The sequence below is a fragment of the Dama dama genome, chromosome 15, assembly GCF_033118175.1.
Source record: "Dama dama isolate Ldn47 chromosome 15, ASM3311817v1, whole genome shotgun sequence".
NCBI lineage: Eukaryota > Metazoa > Chordata > Mammalia > Artiodactyla > Cervidae > Dama > Dama dama.
In genome coordinates this window covers 47,464,100-47,485,444 of record NC_083695.1, presented here as the reverse complement: position 1 = coordinate 47,485,444, position 21,345 = coordinate 47,464,100, and the positions used below count along the sequence as shown (strand labels likewise).

At 46.6% G+C, this 21,345-nt stretch overlaps 1 long non-coding RNA gene across 5 annotated transcripts in view; it reads right to left on the bottom strand.

Moving 5' to 3' along the window:
* The window catches only part of LOC133070190 (uncharacterized), a 142,412-nt gene that overhangs the window by 76,525 nt on the left and 44,542 nt on the right, over positions 1-21,345 (bottom strand). The window contains exon 2 of one of the 5 annotated variants that reach the window (XR_009696096.1): positions 581-827. The exons of 3 other annotated variants lie outside the window; for them this stretch is intronic. This is a non-coding gene — a long non-coding RNA (uncharacterized LOC133070190). The remainder of the gene's footprint in view (positions 1-580; positions 828-21,345) is intronic. One more of the 5 variants, XR_009696097.1, reaches the window with a different exon arrangement.

Sequence of the window (21,345 nt, the reverse complement as noted above, 5' to 3'; positions counted from 1 at the left end):
CCTGCTCTGCAAGCCCTCCCTTCCATCCCATGGGCAAACCCACACCCCTCTTATGCATCTTCTTCTGTTTAAGTTACCAGAATAGGTCTCTGTTACTTCCAACCACAGAACTCTCGCCACATGAGTGAGAGACGGCAAGACACCTAGGACAACAGGGAGCACAGGGCCACGGGCCACAGGGGACCCTGTCTGAGGCTGTTCCAGTTGCCACAGTGAGAAATGATTACTTACTGCCTGAGCTGAAGCAGGAGCAGCTGACTGTGCTGAGAAGGGGTTGGATAAAAGGCTATTAAGAAGGCCAGGAAAGTTACTTCTATGATGGTACAGTGGTTAAGGCCACTTCCAATAAAGGGAATGTGGGTTCTATCCCTGGTTGGGAAAGTAACATCATACGCGCTGTGTGGCTTGACCAAGGAAAAAGATAACCAAGCAGTTTTCTACAAATCCAATTAAATAATGAAAAAAATAAAGAATAAGGCAGCCAAGAAAGAACTGGGTGTGGAAGATAAGCCCACCACCAGGCCAGGGTGTTAGACAAAAGTTGGGCAAAGAAAGCAAGTGTGAAATGTGAAAACTTCACCTACTACTTGCTCTGGCCTCCAAGTCCATGTGGATCCACTGTTTCTCTCCCTAGATTTGCAGGTTTAAGGCCAAAGGGAGGAAAGTCTTGTAAAATGCAGGTTTGCTCTGATGCCAGGGTCCAGGAGCCAGAAAGGCTCATTGATGGTCCAGGGATGTTTTCTTCCTTGCTGTCTGCCTGAAGCTGGAAGACTTCTCTGGGTCTGGGTGACTACACAGTTCCCAGGGCCATGAGTGGCACAGGAAATCTGGGAAGACACAGAACATGTGATAAAGCATACAACACCTATTTCTTCAGCCACTGGAAAACAGCCATTGACCAGACCAAGGGGAAGCTGCTGATGCTGGAGGTGCCTAACAGGTGGGATTGGACAAGGCCACCCTAGTAGTGACTGTGTGTGTAACCCCTCTTCAGAGCTACAGTGAAGACCAAAGAAAATGGAAGCATTTGATTCAGGGTGAGCTTGGGTGTCCCCCACAAAGACAACTGGGAAGCAGTCTTTGGGTGACCAGTGCTAAATCACTTCAGTCATGTCCAAACCTCTGAACCATAGCCTGCCAAGCTCCTCTGTCCATGGGATTCTCCAGGCAAGAATACTGGAGTAGGTTGCCATGTCCTCCTCCAGGGTATCTTCCTCACCCAGGAATCGACTGAACCCACATTGCTTACATCTCCTGCATTGGCAGGTGGGTTCTTTACCACTAGTACCACCTGGGTGACCAGGGACCAGCCTAAAAATGAGCTGCCAATGGATTCTGTAATACTAAGACCAAGAAGACCCCAAAATCACATCATCATCTGAACAATGGGGCTAAGTGGGACTCTGAACCAGGAGGAGGGCAGCATTTACAACACTGGGTTGCTGTACAGTCAGATCACATGGCAGATGCCCACTTGCTTGACCTTTGACACTAGGGAGCTCGCTTCACTTTTCCCAGGCTCAGCCTTCTCTCCTTAGGGCTATGGATGCATGAAGTATTGACAGAGTGCTGACGCATGGTGAAGGCTCAGTGGACTGGAGTTTATATTTTCCATCACTCTCTCTCTCCTTCCTTTCTCTCCAGAAGTGAGGCATTGCCCTGCAACCTGCATCCCCCACACCCAGTAGCAAAAGTCCAAGGAGATGGCGTTCTCCTCCTGCCAGGGACCAGCTAGACTTATGCAGGTGTTGCACCTCTCCAGGACTGAGCCCCTCATCTCCTAACTTGTGGTGAAAAGAGAAGATGTGTGGGGCCACTTCTTATAAAACCACATGGAACTGAAAGTTCTCTACCGCTTGGCTCTCCACAGTCTGTGCTCATGCAGCTGGGTGGTCTCAAGGTCTCATGAGTTCCCCAGAGGTTTTCATGGACAGATAATGGCAAGGACTGTCTTCACAGGTTAGTGTTAGTACCCAGATATCCTCATGATAAAGTCAGCTTCAGAGTCTAAACTGCAATGTACTCCAGGTTCAACCACACAGTATGAATGAAAAAGTCTTAGACACTCTGGGAAAACATCACTTCTGAAAAAGATAAAGCTAGCAAATAGTCCCAACAACATTAATGGATATTTTTATTATGTACAACTAAAATGAGAGACAAAAAATTGTATCCCTCTTTTCCTGTTCTTAGTATTTTAAAATGCACAAAACATAATAAAATTCATTAAATGTCCCTAATAATGACTCTATTGCCATTAGTCTTGTTCACTGATGATGTTTCTATTTCCATTAAAGTACTCTTACAAGACATCTCCATGTCATCTCCCTCAACTCACAGTTGACAATTTATGCTGTCTGCTTCCGCTTCTGAACTCTGTGACATGTTCTGGAATTCAGTCTTGGTTAGAGTCTGTCCTGAGAAGCCTGATAAATAGTGTCTGGCAAATCCCCAGGATGTCATGATTCTGCTGTTTTAACACAAGCATCAGCACGTTCACATGGCTCAGAGGAGGGCAGTCTTGTCACTCTTCGGTTCTAATACCAGCAGGTCCCACTGTTTAAAGGGCAATCTAGTACAATATGCCCACCAAAAATGGAGGGGCAGCAGCAGCGGGTAGCCAAGAGTCAGCCTACACGGGGTTTTTACTGATGTCACGTACATCCTTCCAACACCAGGTCTCTGGTTGATACCAACTGGGGGTCCAACAATTCAATTCAATTCTGACACTAACAACCCAAAACTGATGCTGACCCCACATGTGAAGGGTTCAGTCCACAAGACTGTCCCCAGGTTAGATGCCAGCTGCAAATGAAGTCCCCAGACCCACCCTTCTACCTGGTCAACTACGGATCAGGGTCCACCTGACACCCTTGGGTTTATAATTTGCTAGAAGGAGTCTCCAAACTCAGGAAAGTAACTCAACTTACAAGTACAACTTTATTTAAAAAGATACAAATGAATAACTGACCAGAAGAGAGGCATAGGCAAGGTGTGGGGTGGAGGCTGTACTGAGCTCCCACACCTTTTCTGGGTGTGCCGCCTTCCCCGTACCCAGATGTGTTCAGCAACCCAGAAGCTCTTTTAACCTCATTTCTTCAGAGTTTTTAACCCAACTTGTCTTTTTTCACGTGGATATGATTGATTAAATTGTGGTCATCGCTGATTGAAGTCAACCCCCAGACCTTCTCCCCTACTCAAAGGTCAGAAGGTGAGGTTAGGAATTTACTCCTGTAATCACGTGGTTGTTTCCTCTGGCAACCAGTCACCATCCTGAAGCTCTCTGGAGCCAACCAAGAATCAATTAATTAGCATAAACTCAGGGGTGGCCAAAAGGGGCTTGTTATGAATAATAAGATATTCCTACCACTGCCTACAGTGTGGGAGACCTGGGTTCTATCCCTGGGTCAGGAAGATCCCCTGGAGAAGGAAATGGCAACCCACTCCAGTACTCTTGCCTGGAAAATCCCATGGACAGAGGAGCCTGGTAGGCTACAGTCCATGGGTTCGCAAAGAGTCGGACACGACTGAGCGACCTCACTTTCACCACTAAGGGACTTCCCTGGTAGCTTAGACGGTAAAGAATCTGTCTGCAATGCAGGAGACCTGGGTTCGATCCTTGGGTTGGGAAGATCCCCTGGAGGAGGACATGGCAACCTACTCCAGTATTCTTGCCTGGAGAATCCCCATGGACAGAGGAGCCTGGCAGGCTATAGTCCATGAGGTTGCAAAGAGTTGGACACAACAGAGCAAATAAGCACTCCTATCACTAAGGAAATTTCTAAGGTTTTAGGAGCTCTGTGCCAGGAGCCAGGGACAAAGATCAAGTCTGTTTTTGATTGTAAACACAATCAGAGCCAGGCTTGAATACCTACACTGTCAAGTATCACCTGAGCAAAGTACTGTCTATGATCATCAGGTTCCTGGTCTATAAACACTCCCAAAAAGAAGAAAAGTGTTAGTCAGATGTGAATAGCTCAGATCCCATGGACTATAGCCTACCAAGGCTCCTCTGTCCATGGAATTCCCCAGGCAAGAATCCTGGAGTGGTCAGCCATTCCCTTCTCTATGATATCTTCCCGATCCAGGGACGAAACCGGGGTCTACTGCTTTGCAGGCAGATTCTTTACCATCTGAGCCACCAAAGAAGCCCAAACACCCCCAAGACATCCTCAAACTTAAAGGCAGAGGAGGTTGTGAGCTTCAGGAAGAAAATGTGAAAACGCCAAACAAGTACAAGTTAAAACTCTCCACGATGACATTCTATTTCACACCCCGTGCTGTGATGTGCTGTGCTGTGTTTAGTCACTCAGTCATGACCGACTGTTTGCGACCCCATGGACAGTAGCCCTCCAGACTCCTGTATCCATGGGGATTCTCCAGGCAAGAATACTGGAGTGGGTTGCCACGTCCTTCTCCAGATCTTCCCAACCCAGGGATCAAACCCAGGTCTCGCACATTTCAGGCAGATTCTTTACTATCTGAGCCACCACTCCCCATAGTGTGACTAAAATCGGATCCATCCACATTTCTCCTTCAAAGCTGTAAGTGTAGATTGCCACACCCACTAAAGAGAATTGTTTGTTAGTTTCTATAAAGTTAAAGATACATCTACCCCATGACTCAGCAATTCCACTCGGGTATTTACCACAAGAAATAAATACCTGTATCTACAAAAGAGAACTGTATTTAAATGTTCATTGTAGCTTTCTTCCTAATAGAAAAAAAAATCTGGAAATAACAGGTAGTTGAATAAATGAATTCTGGTATAATTAAAATGGATATAAAAATCCAAACAGATGAATCTTAAATTTTTAAGAAGCCAGACACAAAAAGATATATACCTTATGAGTCCAGAATAATCAAAACCAATTTTTTGCAGGCAAACTAATCTCTATGGACAATCTCTATAAACACAGTGGTTGGGTGGTTGAGTGGTGAGGTAAAGGGAGCTCTCTTGAAAATTGAAAATGTTCTACCCTTTGTTTTAGGTGATGGTTACACAAATACCTTTGACTATCAAAATTCTCCAAACTGAAAACTTAAACTCTTCCATTTTACTGTATATTGGTTGTGCCTCAATCTAAAGAAATCTTTTATAGCTCTGTCTACAAGGATCATGGGCCTAGGAACTGAATGGAGTTCTTTATCTGGGTGGGAAGAGGGTATGGTCAGTCATTAAGTCGTGTCTGACTGTGGCCTCAAGGACTAGAGCCCTCCAGGCTCCTCTGTCCATGGCAATTTTCCAGACAAGAATACTAGAGTGGGGTGCCATTTCCTTCTCCAGGGGATCTTCCCAACCCAGGGATCAAACCCACATCTCTTGCATCTCCTGCACTGGCAGGTGGATTCTTTACCACTAGCACCACCTGGGAAGCCTAGGAAGAGGGGGCCTGGGCTATAAGGTACAAAGTGGGGCCCATGTCGAATCCTACATCCCCAACCCTCGGTCCCAGAGTTGAATCCTTTGCCAGAGACTTGCTAAGGGTGTGTTCCCATGCAGACTCTGAATGGGGTGCCTCTGGTGCCTCCAGCACTTACTTCCCTCTGGATCGAAATTGGAGCACAGCTTTACCAAGCATGCACAAGCCCCTCCTTGTGAGATAAGGAAGCGATTTCCATTCAGAGATTTTATTTTCTTGGGCTCTAAAATCACTGCAGATGGTGACTGCAGCCATAAAATTAAAAGACCCTTGCTCCTTGGAAGGAAAGCTATGACAAACCTAGACAGCATGTTAAAAAGCAGAAACTTCACTTTGCCAACAAAGGTCGGTCTAATCAAAGCTATGATTTTTCTAGTAGTCATATATGGATGTGAGTTGGACCATAAAGGAGGCTGAGCAGTGAAGAATTTCAGTACTGGAGAAGACTCTTGTCCCTTGGACAGCAAGGAGATCAAACCAGTCAGTCTTAAAGGAAATCAACCCTGAATATTCATTGTAAGGACTGATGCTGAAGCTGGAGCTCCAATGCTTGGTCACCTGATTCGAAGAGCTTACTCACTGAAAAAGTCCCTGATGCTGGGAAAGATTGAAGGCAAAGGGAGAAGGGGGCAACAGAGGGTGAGATGGTTGGATAGCATCACTGAGTCAATGAACATGAACTTGCACAAACTCCGTGTCCATGTCTATGTCCTCAAAGAGTCAGACGTGACGTGGCAACTGAACAACAATCTTGCTTGAGCTCCCTGAGTGGGTATGAAGGTCATTGGCCTATTCTGGTTCTGTGAACAGCACAGCAATCCTGGATACAGACTTCAAAAGAAAATGGGTGGAGGAGGGACAGACCACTAGCTCTTTCTTCCATTTCTTCTACTCGTCAGTCTCCCATGCCTCTTCTAATGCCCTGCACTCCCAGGAAACAGTGTAACTGGTGTGTACATCAATCACCTTGCTGCGCTCAAGGATTCTCTTGTTTGGTTAGTTTTCATTTTTACTTTTAATATAGTTTCCAGTTATGTGCTGGAATCAATGCATGTAGTCTTGTGAGAGCTGGTTATTCAATTTTCAGGTATTTTAAGAGCTCGTCATTAAACAAAACCATCAAGTAAATAAATCATATAGTAAAATATAATAAATACTCAAAACTCGTCAGGGCCTAATTAATATATTACATTTTACTCTTACCTCTGCTCTTGAAATCATTTAGTGCACATATAATAGTGTGCTGTGTGTATCTCTTCCTAGCACTGTACTCAGTAACATCTTGTCGGTGGATTGAAATCATCCACTGTGGGAGTATTTACACTACAGAAATTGGCAAATGCTACAAATAAGTGCTGTCCTACTGAAAAGCTGTTTTTATAATCATTCACCTGCTAGCCACACTATTGCCTCAGAGCCCTGTGTACCTGCAAGAATTGTTGATCTTTACATTTGCAGAGTGGTGTGTTTCCTTCTGTGTCTGAACGACCTTGTAGCTGTACATCCTGACATCTGGAGTGTCAGGAGGAGGTAGATGAGGCAGGGTGTTCAGCTGGCAGTCAATGGCACACATCAGAGGGTAATCAGGCAGCCCTGGGGTCTGCCACAGCCACGGGGGTGGTAAGAAGTGGGCAGATGAGGGCAATGTTGGGAAGTGGGAACAGCAGGGCTCATGCTGACCCAAGAAGGACTGAAGGAAAACTAGAGCACAGTCTGCTCTGAGGTCTTGTTGTCATAGAAGGAGATTAAACTGGGGACCAGGACTGAGAAAAGATGAGTCCCTTTGAGATAGGAGATAGATGGACTCCAGGTTAGACATTTACAACTGGCCTCCTGTTTGCATTTCCTGAGACAAGAGATAGGTGGGCTCCAGTCCAGGCATTTACAGTCAGCCTTCTGTTTGCCTCCAAAATGGAAGTAACAACAGAAACAGGGTAAATAGCCAGTCTTTGTCTCTTGTAAACATCTGAAGATAATAGTCACGGCAAGGACAAAGCGGGGCAAAGCCCTGTTTGAGTAAAGCTTTAAGTCTTCCCCACCCCCACCCCACCCCACCCCATCCCCCTCCAAACACACACACACACACACTTTTGGGACAAGGAAGACACACATGTGCAGAAAGACTCCTTGGGGTCAAATCAGGGGATAAAGCCAGGCCCTAATGAGTCTTGCTCCTCCCAGAAGACTTCCCTTAGAGATCCATTTTGGCTGAGGGGTGGGTGCCACCTCAGGGGAGGGTACTGAGACAAATAGCCAGGGGGTTACAAAGCAAGATGATTGGCCTGAGGGAAGACCAAGACTTGGAGAACTGACCCCTTATAAAGGATTTAAACTTCCCAAACTCTCTCTGAGTTCACCCAAGGCCCTTTCCACTTGTACTTTCTTTTCAATAAACTTTTTGCTTTACCCTTCACCTTCTGCCTCCTCACCTGAATTCATTCTTGACTCAACAGGCAAGGACTAGGGACTCAGACCCTAACTGCTGCTGGCCTTGGCCCCTGTGGTCCAGGAGTTAGAATTTCCGTTTCAGAAAACGAAGGTCTTGCTTCCAGCTACTGCTCGCTGCTTCTTGCTGTAAACCGCCTGCTTACTCCTGCGTGCATCCAAAATCACCTTTGAGCTGTTTTAAAACAGAACTAATGACAACTCACTCTAGTATTGTTGCCTGGAGAATCCCACGGACAGGGGAGCCTGGTGGACTACAGTCTATGGAGTCGCAAAGAGTCGGATACGGCTAACAGACTGCGTAGCAGCAGCCACAGAAATGGGCGGTACCCGTGACCCTGCACATGGGTGTCAGCCAAGCAGAGACTGGAGGAAAGGTGTTCGAGTCCTTTGCTAACAGATCATTTCCCCTTGCTCAGCATGTTGTCACTTTGTTTTACGACCTGAGTGTCAGAGCTGGAAGAATGTTTGTGACCCTCAGACCCTCTCACCTCATTGAACAGATGAGATCATTAGGAGGTAAGCAGATCCCAAACCTGTCCCTCCCAGGCCGGCCCTACCACCCCCAACACACCCCAAAACCGGGGGCTGGATGGGGTCTGTGAGGCACAGCCTTTTCCTGTTCAGCAGGGGCAATTTGATTTGCCATCAACTTTGATAGGACAGGCCCTCATGTTGGAGACAGGAGTGAAAGTGAAGGTAAAACCTCAGCCCCAGGGCACTACAAGGATGAGAAGCACAGAAGGGAGAAGAAAGCCAGTGCAGGGGCTGAAGGTGGAGCCAGCTTTCACCTCCTGCCCAGAGAACCCCAGGCCCTGGCTCTCAGCCACCCTGAGAGGGACAGGGAGAGCTTCCTCGCTGGCCCATAAATGGGAGGTAGAAGAGCTTGCAAACAGCCAGAGCAAAGCAAAAGAAGAAGGCTCCTCTGTCTAGGTCGCGAGGTGAACCGGGACCAGGTCCGGAAAGGGGGAAGCAGGGGGCAAGGAAGAATTCCAGCTCCGGAAGTGGGTGACTCCAAGAGGGAGGCCCCGCAGCCATCAGGAGGGTGCTGTTGCCCAAGGGCAGCTCTCTAGAGGATGTTTATCCTGGTTTGGAGCATGAAAGATTTCACATTCAGGGGGTCCCTCCTCACCCACCCAGACAGAACACAGGGAGCAGAATCAGAAGGATGAGAGGCACTTGTTCCGTGTCTGCTCCCTGCCATCTCAGATGGCCATTACTTGTATCTTCACTTGGTATCAGCATCCATGGGTGCTAGGCACCACTGCAGACACAGGGAATATGGGGGTGAGTGACCCCACAAAGTCCTTGCCCTGAGAGAATGCATATCCCAGTGGGGGCGAGACAGACAGTAAGCAGGCATACAAATGAGAATATGTATGTCTGTGTCAGGAAGAAACAAAAGGAGATAAACAGACCTGGCAGATTCCCTGCACTCTATTTACTCACCTCTAAAATGGGGCTGATGTCTCCCCAGTAGGGCCATGCTGAAGCAGAGGTGGGATGTGCTGGGGTCCACACTCCCCAAGAGGAGGCGGGGCAAGTGATGTGAATTCAACCCGTTGCTCTGGCTCTTTTTGTTGTGATCAATATATACAAAACTCACCGCTGTAAACGTTTTTACGTGGCATCGAGTACATTCACAGTGTTGTACAACCATCATCACCATCCATCCCCAGAATGTTTTCATCATCCCACAGAAACTGAAACCATTAAATAACTCCACACTCCTTCTTGCAACCCAGCAACCTCTATTTAACTGTCTCTATGAATTTGTTTGTTTTAGGACATCATGAGAGTGGAATCAATCATAGAATTTGCCCTTTCATGTCCAAGATTTCACTTAACTTCACCTAGAAGAGGAATCATTGGATGATACAGTAATTCTGTGTTTGGCTTTTTGAAGGAGCTCTCTTTTCCAAAGTGGCAGCACTATTTTCCATTCCCATCAGCAGTGCACAAGGATTCTGATTTCTCTACATACAGCCTATGGCTATTATTTTCCTTTTCATTTTTTATTTTTTAGTAATAGCCATTCAAGTGGGTGTGAGGTGTTCTTTTGCTCTCTTTTACATTATCACAATAAATACTGTCAGAATGCTCCCCGCATTTATGTTCACAACATGCCTGCACTGCTCTGAGCATCATTCATTTATAGTACACATTTTTGTACAGGGCTCTCTGTATCCAGCAGTCTCTACACCTTGTACCTTATGGGTCATTTAAGGCATTGTCAAAGGTAATCCCAAATGTATAACTGTCTCTGTTTCCTTCCATAGAAAAAGAGGTAACAGAGGACTGGCAGCCTGTGTAGAGAGCTTGGTACGGTGTCACTGTCAGACCTAGGGTGTGTAAGAGCCAGTTCCAGCTCTCTCCTCCCCCCTCCCCCCACCACTCGTGGGCACAGTAAACCCAGCGCCCAGGAGGAAGGCAAGGACAAGGGCAGCTCCCCCAGGCTTCACACTCATATTTATGGTGCTCTGTTTCAAAACAACTGGAACCAATGTGAGAGGATAAGGAACAGGCAAAATATAGAGCCTTGAAACAGACTCTTCAGGTCCCCCAGATCTGATCCTCTGTGATCCTCAAGCTCAAACAATAAATAACACATGTCCTGGAGCAGAACACACAAGTGTAATTTATATCTCAAAATCCAAGCGAGTTCCAAACAGCAGCCAAGCCTGCAGATATAAATCCCAACTCATTCATACACTGACATTCCATGGTCTGAAAAAATACAATGAGCAAGAAGGTGCTTTCCTGGGTAAGAGCTACACACGGCCAGGTCTTGAACTCCCAGGGAGGAGCGCTTCCAGGGACTTCGTCAAGAACAAGGCAGCGACTAGGGGGGAAATGTCCATGTCCTTGGCTACGGATCGTCTTCCCGTTCTGCAGGTTTTCACCTCGTTTCACAGTCTCAGGGTAACAAAGCTGGGGGATGTTGACGATTCTCAGACCCTCTCGCCTCATCACACAGATGAGATCATTGAGGCCCAGCTTTCTGCGAGATAAGCAGCCCCAAGCCTGTCACTCACAGGCCAGCCTCTCAACTTCAATACGTCCTCCAATATCTACTAAGGGCAGCACATGCCCTTCCTCAAATGGGCAACTTCGAGATCATTGTTGACAAATCTGTTTTGTTTTTTTTTTTTCTAACTGACATCTGAGACCCACCTGATTCTCTTATCAAGAGCAAAACACTGACATGCCAAGGGTTGGGCTTGAACATGAGACTGCTTTCCTGCAAGCACGGAATACATCATCACGCTGTGGCGGGCCCCAAAGGAGAAAAGCCAAATGCTGATCATAAAGCAACTGGAAACTGAAACTCCTGCTGCAAGACAGGAGAAACTGTCTCAGAATAAGGCAGAGCCAGCTCCCTAGAGGCGCACACACACCCAAAAGCTCCTGGACCAGAGAGACGGAGCCAGCCCACTGGGGAGACCCACAGCTGTCCTGAGGAGCAACTGCACCTCTGCTCCCTGAGTGACCTGTTTTCGGGGATCCCTCCTAGCTCTCATAGTGGGGTGTCCCAGAGCCTTTCTTCTGCTACAGCTTTCCTTGGTTTGGACAAGAATAAGAGCCAGTTTAACAGAAGACAGAGAAATATTCACTGAGTACTGTCCCATGACAGGGCTGGGCTGGGGGCTTCATGTCTCGAAATTAAAAGGTGAGGGGCCTCCCTCCCCACAGATGGAGGTTGGAGCTGAATCTTGAGACCACACACAGCTGGCAGAAATAGCTCTGTGCCCATTAGACCCGGCCTCCAGCCCTGGCTGATTTCTAATGCCAAAAAGCCCAGGCTGATCTCCTTGGGTTTAGGGCACTGAGGCAGCCTGCTCATTTTGTTGCTGCTGTTGTTGTTCTTTTCCTTCCCAATTGATTTTAACGTGCAGTCAGGATTGGGCTTTCCTGGTGGCTCAGATGGTGAAGAAACTGCCTGCAGTGTGGGAGACCCAGGTTTGATCCTTGAGTCGGGAAGATCCCCTAGAGAAGGAAATGGCTACCCACTCCAGTACTCTTGCCTGGAGAATTCTACAGTCTATGGGGTCACAAAGAGTCAGACATGCCTGAGCAGCTAACACTTCAGCGTTTAAGATAGAGAGCCACTGTTAGACCAGCAGTTCTTGACATTACCCAAGAAGCTTAAAAATAAAAAAGGTGCTGAGCCTGAGTCCCTCCCACCCCCAACCTGCTTGAATTGACATGAGGTGACCTGGGCATCAGGATGTGTAAAAGCTCCTCAAGATGATTCCTCTGTGCAGTCAAGTATAAGATCCAATGTCTTAAGTGATACTTAGGGGAAAAGAGTCTGGGTTTCTCAAAAAGTCCAAGGATCCCATTGCCTGGGTGCTTAACACCGTAGGGTTCTGCCCACCCTACTCTCCAGGATCAAAGTCTGGTTTCACAGGTTTCACCTGTTCCTCAGACACCCTTTCACACAGAGAACCCTGCAGCCAGCACTGCAGAGCTTCAGTCAGCCTGTGTCCTTCCCCGGAGCCCCATCCGAGGCTCTTCCGCTGCATCTCAATTCCCACATCCCTGAGTCATGAGCCCAGCTGGCATCCCAGAAGACCCTGCCAGAGGCTTTTCAGTTCCTTCTAGCCAATTTTCTGGGTTGTGTTACTTATTCAAGGCATCAGGAGCCTGACTTCTGAGGAAATGAAGCACTCAGTCCTCCAAGCAGTCCCCAGAGTGACTGGGAAGCACTGGCATCCTACGAGACCCTCACTGGCCATCGTGCACAAGGCAGAGAGAGTCCAGCCCAGGGGCACAGCAAGGCTGGGAAGGATGGCTGCGCTGGAGCCCAGGTCTCAGCAGAGCCACCCGCAGGGCTTATTAAGCCAGCCTGCAAAGAGACTTGTGGATCTAGCATGGTGAGGCATGTGGTGAATATCATCATCAAGAGGAGGAAGGGGTCTGGCCCCAACCGGCCTCCTTCCCAGCCAGGGACAGAGCCTCCTGGAGCCAGCAAGGAATTTCCTATCCCTTGACCAACCATGACTGATGTGGGCCCAGCAAGTCTCAGACACGCACATCAATGGTTGTGGATGATGTGGGGCTGGCACCATTCAGGGCACTGTGTCCTTGCTCACCAAGGCCCCCACGTCTGTGACTTCGAGCACTTCCTGGAAACCACTTCTTCTAAGGAGTCTCCCTGGATAAGACCAGCCCTCTCATTTCTCTCCCAGGGCACTCAGATCATGCAGCTTTTATAATTGTTAACTGTGTAAAACTTCACTCTCTTCTGTATCACCTAGCAGTGGGCCTTCCATATATAGGCTTTCTATATATTTTATTGGCAGGTACATAATTCCAGTATACTTTTAGGTTAAAGAATCAATTATTTAGCAACATGCATACTGTGGTGAAAAACTGTTTTTCTGTATATGCATAACTATATAACTTGAAGCATTTACTCTAGTAATCTGGAAGGAGATACTTTCTTAATTGTTATCCCTATTTCTTTTTTCAAACATATTTTTATTTTTGTCCAAGTTAAAAAAAGTAACCAGGCTTAATTCAATTCAGTTCAGTTCAGTCAATCAGTCGTGTCTGATTCTTTGTGATCCCATAGACTGTAGCACACCAGGCTTCCCTGTCCATCACTAACTCCCGGAGCTTGCTCAAACCCACATCCATCGACTTGGTGATGCCATCCAACCATCTCATCCTCTGTTGTCCCTTTCTCCTCCTGCCTTCTATCTTTCCCAGTATCAAGGCCTTTTCCAATGAGTCAGTTTTTCGTATCAGGTGGCCAAAATACTGGAGTTTCAGCTTCAGCATCAGTCCTTCCAGTGAATATTCAGGAGTGATTTCCTTTAGGATGGACTGGTTGGGTCTCCTTGCAGTCCAAGGAACTCTCAAGAGTCTTCTCCAACACACAGTTTGAAAGCATCAATTTAAAAAAAAATTTACTGAGCACGGCCCTGCCTATCAGAACAAGACCCAGCTCCCCCCAACACCCGCCATCCGACTCTCCCCATCAGGAAGCTTCCATAAGCCTCATATCCTTATCCATCAGAGGACAGACAGAATGAAAACCACAATCACAGAAAACTAATCAAACTGATTACATGGACCACACCCTTGAAAAACTATGAGCCATGCCGTGTAGGGCCACCCAAGACAGACAGGTCATAGTAGAAAGTTCTGATAAAATGTGATCCACTGGAGAGGGGAATGGCAAAACACTTCAGTATTCTTGCCTTGAGAACCCCATGAACAGTATGAAAAGGCAAAATGATATGACACTGAAAGATGAACTCCCCAGGTTGGTAGGTGCCCAGTATGCTATTGGAGAAGAGTGGAGAGATAACTCCATAAAGAAATAAACGACAGAGCCAAAGTGAAAACAGGGCCCAGTTGTGAATGTGACTGGTGATAGAAGTAAAGTTCAATGCTGTAGAGCACCAAGCTTAATAAGGGCACGAAATAATCAGTCTTAGAGCTGCAAATAAAAGCAATAGTAACAAACAGCGATTTGTTTCTCTAATTTCTCTCCCCAATTCCACTGCCCCAAGACAAAGGCTGTCAACTCCTCTAGCAAATTCTTCTGATAGCCGCTTTCAAATTTTTGATAATATTCTTCTTGCAGCTTTTCATTAATCAGCTGTAGACATGAACTTTTGACATCCTCATCACTACCTCTCCTCCCATCTTCCTAAAATATAATCATTCCGGACACTTGTTTTCTTCATTTCTGAGAAATTCTCCTGTGCTGTTTCTCCAGTCCTCTTCCCCCTTTGGTCTGTATTTCTGGAACTTCTGTGGAGAAGTAGTTATCTGCTTAGCCTTAGCCTTTCTCCTTTATTGCTCTGTCTCTCTCTTTTGTTTTATTGATTTTAGTTTCCAACTGTTCTATCATTTCATTCCGTTTGCTTTATTTCATTTGATTCTGTTTTCCTTTTCAAAATTCTGTGCTCTGGCTATTTTTTCATTGTGTTCCGCCCTTGTTTCATGGATGTATCATCTTCCCACATATCTTTTAAGGTGGTAATCATAGGACTTATTAGTTTTAGCTTCCTGCATTGTCTGCACCTTCCCTCTGAGTCTTCTGTGTTTCTCTTTGTCTTGGGCCCTCTCTGTCACATTGGAGCCTTCCTCAGATAACTTCTTCCGATACCTCATGGCCCTGTGCTATCCTTATATCTGGGACAAGGTCCTGCAACACTGACTGGAAGTTTTCTATGGAGATTTCAGGGACTTGTGGGTTCCACCAGAAGATCATTAGATTTTTGGTTCCCTGAAAGTTAGTGCCCAGGCCTTCTCTGAGGCTATTTGTACTCTCCAGAAAGAGACCTCCAGCTGCCTGCCTGGGGGTATAGGTCTGCCTGCTGCTGTTCTGGAGTCAGGGAGGAGAAAAGGGCTGAAGAGCCCACAGCTCAGCCCAAGTCTGACTAATCCCTGTCTCCTGTCCTCCGCTTTGCCTAGCCTTCCAGGGCCTGACACATCGCCACCATCCAGTTCATCTGGAGAATAGGCCTCTGGTTTCTGTTGGATGGAGAAATAGGAGAAGGGCAGGACAGAACAGAGGAATGGGGGTCCCCAGATGACAGGGGAAGGACCCAAGAGTCCAACTGCTCGATTTACAGAATTTCAGCTATCCACCGGTCTTTGGGCCCATTCCTGAGCCCTGCTCTTTGGTTCTTGGTGTCTCTGGGTGCTGAGCCCCTCAGGGATTTGCAGGATGAAAGATACACTGTTGATAGGAAAAACCCACTGCAGGCAAGTAGCTCAAACCTTTCCATGTTCTGAAAAATCAGCCACCATGCCTCCATCCTTCACTTGAATCCCCCTCTCTGCTGTACTTGAAGTGAACACTTTTTTTTAAACATTTATTTATCTGGCTGAGCCTTGAAGGATCTTTTAGTTGTGGCTAATGGGATCTAGTTCCCTGACCAGGGATGGAATCTGGGTTCGCTGCACTGGGAGTGTTGAGTCTTAGCCACTTGACCACCAGGGAAACCCCGGAAGGAACACTTCTGAAATTCTCACATTGTACTTTGATGGGAGCAGGGGCTGCAGAGATCAAAAACAATTCATTCATCAGGCAGGTTCTAGTCACATGGACTTTCAAGGATGAGTATAATGGTGATGAGGAGGAGAGACTATTGCAAAAGGAAACATGTTACAGAGAGAACAGCACAAGGAAAGACAACATGAAAGTGCATGTCTGGTGGGGCTGAGGCTGACTCCAGACTGTTTGGAGAAAGAAAAGAAGGGACGGGCCAAAGACTCAAGAGATGGCATGAAGCAGCTTTCAGAAGGCCTGAGATACTGGCCTAAGGAGTTCGGACTTTATTTGTTAGGCAGTAGAAAATTTTGACGACATTAAGCAAAGTCATAGCTTATAAGATCTGCAATCTCCACCAACAACTCAGGCACAGGATGGAGGCTGGAAGTCCAGACAATGACAATTATCTGAGCAAGAGAGAGTGAGAGCTGAGCTCAAATAGGGCTTGGGGCAGCAGACAAGAAGATGAGGATGAGAAGCAATTGTGGTTTAAAACTGGAAGAACCGGAGATAGAGGGAGAGAGTTTCTCAAAACAGATGTGTCTAGCTTTGGTGACTAGAGTAATAATGAGGCTAGTAGCCAGGATGTAAAAATCAGGACACAGGAAAATAATGGAGTGGAAATACTAAGTTCAACTTGGGACATAGCAAGTTTGACACATAGGTGACCTATATACAGGCCGAAGTTTAGCTAAGGAAAGGAGGCTTGGGCCAGAGGCCCTCCCTGGGATTAATGTCATACTGGTAACACTCAAGCTATGAAATTAGAGAGAATGTAGAGTAGATGAGAGAGAAGCGGATTCTAAAGAATCTATTAGTTAACTCTTGGTGAGTCAAAGATTACCCTAAAACTTAGCAACTTGAAACAACATACTTAGCTGGGTGAGTTTAGCTAGGAACCTCTTAAGATTTTAGTCAAGCTGTCAGCTGGGGCCACAGTCATCTGAAGGTTCAACTGGGGCAGGGGATTGCTTCTAGGCTCACTCATGTGGCTATGTTGAGGAGGTGTAGGTTACCCAACATGTGGCCTCTCAGTCAATCTCCTCAAGACGCAGCAACTGTCTTCCCTGAGATGGAGAAAGTGGCCAAGGTCGTGGCTCTTATAACCTAAGCTCAGGCTGACATACTACCACTTCTGCCATATCCAGTCACACAGACCAACCTTCCCAATGCAGGAGGACACACTCCAAGGCGTGAAAACCAGGAGGGGAGATCATTGGAACCATTTGGAGGCTACCAACCACAGGTCACCACCAGGGAAACAGAAAGGAGGACTCAGCAAAGGACACACAAGAAAAAGAAAGAACACAAGCCCTAATGCATGAAGGATGATTGCCAAAGGCTAATGTCATAGGGAGCATTTCCAGCAAGAAGGATGTTAATAGCTTCAAATGCTGAAAAAATCCAAGAGGTGGAGCTGATAGAACACAGCCATTAGGCCACTGGATCTGGTGGTCAGCTGCCAGGCCGGCACAGTGGCAGTGAGATGTATCCAGGTGGAAGCCACACTTTAGTAGGTGGACAAGGGAACAAAACACAGAGAAATAATGGGAGGGAGTGGTAACTTTAGGCCACTCTCAAAAGTCTAGGTGGTGCAGGGAGGAAAGGATGCATGTGGTTTGCAGGGGAAAATAGCATCTTATAGGATAGCTTTGTTCTCAGCTGTAGATGAGTAGATGGGAAAGGTGGAGGCAAAAGAGGAAGATACAGGTCCAAGGTCCCAGGGGACAAATGAGGACAGTGATTGACAGCATGAGTGTGAGGATTAACCCTTGTGCCTACACTGGAAGGAAAGAACAGGTGACGGGGAGGATGCAGTTAAAAGGAATGCGAGGGGTTCAGGGGTGCCAGTCTGAGGGCCTATTTTCTTCTGCAGACGCTGAAATGAGGGGTGAGGTGACAGGGCAACTGACGAGGTCAAAGGCTTAGATCAGCTCCAGAGAGTTGTCTCCAGGGCCAGGCACTCACTTGAGTTATGCCCGTGAGCCTCCTAGTGTTTTGCTGAAGCTTCTGCAATCTTGACAGATGAAGATTCGTATACACCCACATTTCATCTTTTCTTGACTTCTCATGCTCCCCAGAGCCATCCCAAGCATCTGGAATTTTTGTGCTGCTATTAATGGTACACAATTTATGGCTATCCTGCATGATGGGGAGTCCTGTGAAGCAACCATTTATAGCAACACACAGAAGCTCTAGATGAGACCCAGGGAGAGCTGCAGTCCAGAACGGGAGGCATTTATTCCCATGGCCTGCCACTGGGAGGACAGCGTGGACAGCTTCACCACACCCACCACTGCTTCCTAGGATCCAGGAAAAGCGAGGAGATTAACACCCAGCTTCTACCCAAAGCCCTCCTGAAAGATCTGCCCAAGGGTCCTGGGATGGTCTCCTCTCATCGGCAGCTTTGTGACAGAGGCAACTGTAAAACCAGAGAGGGCGACAGAAGGGGCCAGAGCCGAAACAAGTGGACTAAAATTCCCCTCATTTCTGTTCTCTGTAGGCTTGAGCAAATGCACTTAACCCAACATGCCTCTGCTTCCTTGTCTGTAAAATGTGAAGAAGAATAATAAGATTGTGTATATAGCATTTAGCACACTACCTGGAATACTGTTAATACTAAGCAAATGCTAGTTATAATAATTGTCACTGACATCATCACTGGTTTTCACAGCCCTGGAGTCAGGACTTGAATTATGGTAAATTGCTTTTTGTTTTGTTTTTTGGCCATACCATATGGCACATGGGATCTTAGTTCTCCAAACAGGGGTCAAACCTGCACAGAGTCTTAACCCCTGGACCACCAGGGAAATCCCATGGTAACTTTCTTGAGTCAACTAGCCTTCCTATGGCTGCAGTACATAGGGGCTCTGGTTGGTGCAGCATGAAATGAAACAATATAGTAAGGGAAGCCCTGGGTAAGCCCTGTCATCTCAAAGAACAGCTTCTCCTTTTACCCTGGTTCTCCATGATGTCAGGGCCAGGCTGTGCCCCAGTCTGGGGTATCATTGGCTCATTGGGTAGGATCCCATGTTAATGAGTTTAAATAGGGTTGGCTGTGGTGCACTTTACTTTGTTCACTTATGCATTAGCCTCCATTTCCTGGCATCTGCTCTGGACAGGTCCTTCTGACACGGCACTTCTGAACCCCTAGTAAGACCCATTTTACAGATAAGGAAGTCAAGAGGGTAAGGAATGTTCCAGGTCACACAGCTGTCAAGGGCAGAAATGAGTTTGGAAACTATCCTGGCTAGTCCCCACACTGATTCTCTTCCCTGGCCAGGCATTCAAAGCCCACAGGTAGGTGGGCAGAAGAGGAGCTAAGCAAGGTAGGAAACCCCAGCTCTGTTCCTTTGAATCCTAGGTGATGTCCCAGTCACTTCTCACAGTCCCTATCTTGATTCTTTCAGGCATCACAGCCTTCTAGAATCACAGACCCCTGGGTCTGAATCATCCAGTCAGTGCTTGAGAACTTCCCATTATGTCACCTCCCCCCACCAAGTAGTCACAAGGCTCCAAGGAACCCATTATCTCCTGCAGCAATTCATCCTACCAATGGGGTAAGGATGGTTAGAACACCTTCCCCTACTTGGAGCTGAAAGCTTCCCCACAAAATTTCCATTGCTAGTGCAAGTTTGGACTCTCCAGGATGCAATAACAGGCAAAACAATGCTTTCTCTGTGCAAGATCCGGGTCACACCATTGTCAGGAGCAGTGGGGTCCCTAGCACAATGCTTCTTAGACCTCTGTAATCTGAGACTCCCTCTTTGTTGCTCCCAGTACTTTTCCACACTATTTATGCATGTTCCTCAGCCCTCCACAGTTCTCCGTCCTTCCTTCTGTCCCGTCCCCTTCGTGGCTTTTCACAGGATCCCAGGGTCGTCCCACTATTTCCCTTGGAATTGCCCCTTCTCCTTGTCCTCTGGGTCCATTTGGGACTACCAGGTCAGACTCGGATGTCTCTGCCATCTCAGCCAACTTCTATTTTAGTGTCTCTGACCCCTGGCTCCTGGCAATCTTTTCTCTAAATTCATAGAGTTCTAATCTGGCCCAACCAGATTTCTCCCTAAACCATAACCCCCTCCTCCATCCCTCTAAGGGGGCAAAACCCAGTGAAGAAGGGAACCTTCAGGGATGGAAGAACATTCCTAATGCTCAGCTTCATTAATTTTCAATCTCTCCCAATCTAAGCCCAGCTCACAAACAAAGAGCATCCCAATAGAAGACTTGGAGAGCCATGAAACCTAATCAACCAGCTACCAACAAGGAACAGGTAAGTTCAGCAGCTCCATAAGGACATTTGATGTCCTGTTCTACTGGATCTGCCCTTTGCCTTACCTCCTCATCACCAGCTAGCTACCCAACCAACACAGGCATATCCAAAGGGAGAGAGTGAAGCCCGTCCAGCCCCGGGTTAAAGTGAGGGGCACTTTCCCAGCAGCTCATCAGTACATGCCCCTTCTAGGCTATTTGACCAGACTTGGCTTCCATATTCGTTCCTCAGCATCTAAGAAGGGGAGGCTATAACTGGGACCAGTAGGCTGAACAGACCCTGCCCACCAAGGCCTGGAAGGACTCCATGTCTTCTGAGTATGGAGGCACCAGATTTACAACATCACTGCTGTTATCAAGGAAGAAGCAAGATGTGCTGTGGGGCTAGCCAGAGCTTCCCAAGGAGCTCAGGGAGAACAGGTTCCTCAAGGACATGAGCCACAGGGTGCTGAGCCCAGCCCCCAGCATCTCCACCTGTGCAATTCAGCATGTGCCACAGAGAGCCAGGTATCACATCAGGAGGGCCATGCGAGTGCCAAGATCTGTTTAAATTGGGAAGTTTGGAGTTGTCTGCTACTAAAACACAGTCAAGTAACCAAAAAAATGAATATATTTGTCAAATCATACATTTTTTTTAACCTCGGTCTTAAAAATCACATGAACACAGAGGTTCTTAAACTCATTCAAAGTGAGAAGGGAGTGTGAAAAATATGAGTTCTAGAATTCTTTATGAAATCTTGGTCAAGTTAATTAAATTAAAATAATTTAATAGAAAGAATATTTATTATATGAGGGTATATATATTTTCAACAAAGAGAAAAACAAAGCATACTATGCCTGAGTTTTCTATTGTTACTAGAATTTGGTCTGGGTTTTTTTTTTTTTTTTTGGAGTATAGTTGCTTTATACTGTTGTGTTAGTTTCTGCTGTATAGCAAAGTGAATCAGCTCTACAAACACATATATCTCTTTTTTTTTTTTTTGGATTTCCTTCCCATTTAGGTCACCACAGACCATTGGTCTGAGGATTTTTTTCCTCATAATTTAGTGGTTGTTTTTTTGTCTATCCCACAGGGGCAGAGGCATAAAAAATTTCAGGAAAATGTCTGGAAGGAAAACTAAAACTTGATATAATTTGATCTATGTCAGTTAGTAAATTAAAAATTAGTAAAAGCCCACCATTGTCCAA